Genomic DNA, 3,671 nt, shown 5'->3' with positions numbered 1-3,671 from the left:
GTTTACTCTTTGTGTTGAAAAAATCTGCAGGTTTTAAACACCTGAAGCTCCCAAAAGTTGTCCTCTGAACCCCACACGAGCTAGGTGCCTGCACAGAAAACTACATATTTTTTAAAATAGAAACTGCCAAACCAAAAGTGGCATATAGACTCCAGCATTTTTGCTTTCCTACAGACTCACAATTTCAATTTTGTCATGCTTCAACTTTTGTTAATGGCCCTCGCACGCAAGCTCAGTTCCCAGAAGTCAGAGGCAGGAGTACCTTACATTAGAAAACAGCCTACAGTCTATCTATACTGAAAGTTCCAAGACAGCCTAAGCTACGAAGAAAGACCTTTAACTCTAGTGTTGTATTTGAGACAGAGTCTTACTCTGTATCATAGACTGGCTGTGAAATTGTGCAATCTTCCTGCTTAAACCTCCAAGGACAACCTGAAGACATTGTTGGCATCAAATAGTTTGTTATCTTCACTGCTATTTGATAAAAAGACAAACTGCCCTGAGCTGAGCCATCAAAAAGAGGCTAATGCTAGCAGAGGACTTTCTAGGAGGTGGCCCACCTTTTTGTATAACCTAGGATGGTTGAGCTTTGAGAGGCAAGGTCCCAAGTGACTTTGTCTCAGGACTGCTTCTTGCAGCTGATACTCCTTTCCTGCCACTCTTATAGAGACTAGGGATTCCTGGGCATTAGTCCACCCTATTGAACAAATGTCCTGCAGATCAATATAAAGGTAAACTTTCATTAATTAATACTGTTTATATGAATTAATGATTTTATAGAATTCCTGATTTGATTAAAATTTAGGAAGAAAGTTTTAAGAGATGGTTATAGTTGTCTTGCCAGGAAGATATAATACATTTAGAATCAAGAATAGAATGTCCATACACCTCATAGAAGAGTAAATACAGGCTGCATAATAAGGAATACAATGAGCTTTCATAATTACACTAAAAAGGGGGCTTGGGACAAATTAGCGATCAAGGAAAAACATTCATTCTAGGTCAGATCTAAGGATGAAGCCACAGGTGTGCTCGATGATAGAGCAAGGACATGTAAAACTGTTGCTTTGAATGTATAATGAGCTTACAGAATGAAACACTGCTTTGAACTTCATATTGGCATACTTCTGTAACTCTCCTTTGTGTAACATTTAATCTATGAGGTAATTTTCTAAAGAACCTTTGTCTATGAAGATGTAAAGAGACTAGAGAGAAGGGATAAAGTGGTGGCATATGGGGCTGTGCCACAGATCCAAAGGTATGTGTGGTATGTGGGGCAATTCACCAAATGTATATATGTGAATGTCCGTTTGTCTACATGTATGTGTAGGTATATGTGTATGGTATGTATATGAGCATGCATGAATACTTGTGGAGATGATAAGACAGGTAGTTGCCCCAAACAGAATGTATGTGTCTGTAGTCATTCTCTATGTAAATGAATCCCTAACTTTCTCTTTTCTCTCTGGTTTGTAAAGGGTTAATGAGCTCTGAGCTCTCACCTAGCTATCTAGAGGCTCCCAGGCAAGAGAGAAAGGAACTCTTAACAATTCTTACTTAATTCTCTGGTTCTACACAGCAGGAGTTAATTACCAGAAACAGCAGCCTTTGGCCTTAGGATTGCAAAGAGTTTAAGAAAGGTAAATATTACCAAGAGTAATCTACTTTTGCCATAGCAACCACCACCACCACCAATGAATGTTCTCATGGCTGCCTTTCCTGGGAAACCCTGTGATGCTGGAAGGTCACTGGCAAGTAACCATGCACAGATCCTCACAAATACCTAAGTAAACGGAAAAGGGCTATAGCTCAATTGGTCAAGTGCCTGCCTCTCACAGGTGAGGCCCTGGGTTTGATCCCCAGTACTACATCAATCAGGTTTGACAGTACAGACTGTAATCCTAGCACTTGGGAGGTGGAAGCAGAAGGATCAGAGTTCAAGGTCATCTTCACCTACATAGTGAGTTCAAAACCAGCCTAGGACCCACGAGAACCTGTTTTTAAAATATTTTGTCCTTTTGTTTGTTTGCTTTTTGTCGGTTTTGTTTTGGTTTGGTTTAGAATCAACAGATAGCACAACCCCTGGGTGCAGAATCTGTCCTAAACTCTTCAACTATTCTATGTTGGAAATCTTCCGGTGGTAGACTCTGCCACCAGATCTAACAGTTCCCGGTTTTCCTTTTGCTCCCTCCTCACTGTCTAATTTGTTCTTTTTAATACACACACACACACACACACATATACATATATATATATATATGTAGTGTGTGTATATTTCTGTAGGTACAATGTTGAGATCAAAAGGAGTAAGCATTGGATTTTTCCCTTTCCATCATGTGGGTTCCTGGGTAAAACTCAGGTTTCTGGGATTGGTGGCAAGTGTTTCTACCCACTAGTCATTTCACTGGCCTGTAACTTCGGACTTTGTCTCCTGGCCCCTTTGTTTTCAGAAATAATTACTCTACGACTAAGTATTTATTAATAAATACTTACACCAATAGCCTTGGCTTTGTTTCCCGCCTAGCTTGTTACTTATATAACCCATTTAAATTATTTTATGGCTTCCGCATGGTTAGTTACCTGTCTTCAGGTTTATGTGATAACCTCCTCCAGAGTTTGAGACAAATCCCTTCAGCCTGACTCTTTCCCATAATTTCTCTCTCTCTCTCTCTCTCTCTCTCTCTCTCTCTCTCTCTCTGCTGGATTTCCCATCTCCTATTGCCTGCCTCAGGTCACTAGCCACAGGTTTTTTTGTTTTCTGTTTTTTTTTTTTTTTATTGACTGGTGAATGCTTTTACAAAGTGCAAAAAAAAGATTATCTCTACACTGTCCCCAAAACTTTATTCTTTTTTTTGGGGGGGGTGATTTTTTTGAGACAGGGTTTCTCTGTGTAGCCCTGGCTGTCCTGGAACTCACTTTGTAGACCAGGCTGGCCTCGAACTCAGAAATCCTCCTGCCTCTGCCTCCCAAGTGCTGGGCTTAAAGATGTGCGCCACCACGCCCAGCAAGATTTTACTTTTAATTTTAGCTAAATATATATGTATACATGTAAGTGAGAATGGGCACATGAGTGCAGGTGCCTTTGGAGGCCAGAAAATGGCATCAGATTCCCTAAGGCTGAAGTTACAGGTGGTTTCAAGCCACCTAATTTGGGTGATGGGAACCGAACTTAAGACCTTCGGAAGAGCAGTATGTGCTCTTAACTACTGACCCATCTTTTCAGACCCATGATGGTTTACTTTTATTGTGAACTTGATTGGCTCTAGAATCACCATAAAAAACACACATTTTCTAGTGTGTCTTTTGGGGCATTTCCAGAGAAGTTGAATAATTCGGAGAAAACCCACCTTGAATGTGGATAGCACCATCTCATGGACCCCTGAACTGAATAAAAAGGACTGAAAAGAAGCCAAGCCCTAGCATTCATTTCTCTGTGCTTCCTGACTGCAGACGCGATGTGACCCATTGCCACACATTTCTGATGCCACGCTTTCCGCCCCCCCCCCCCCAGTGGGATCCTTCCAGTTCAGACTTCTGTCCTTGTTTAAGCTGCTTTTGCCGGGTCTTTGTCAAACCGATGTGAAAAGTAAGGAACAGAGGATATTCAAGGCCACTTTATGTATTACTCCGGTCTCATTCTGTAGCCCAGGCTGGCCTGGAATTCACTATGG

This window comes from Mus caroli, chromosome 14, assembly GCF_900094665.2.
Source record: "Mus caroli chromosome 14, CAROLI_EIJ_v1.1, whole genome shotgun sequence".
Taxonomy (NCBI): domain Eukaryota; kingdom Metazoa; phylum Chordata; class Mammalia; order Rodentia; family Muridae; genus Mus; species Mus caroli.
This window is presented reverse-complemented; position numbering follows the sequence as displayed.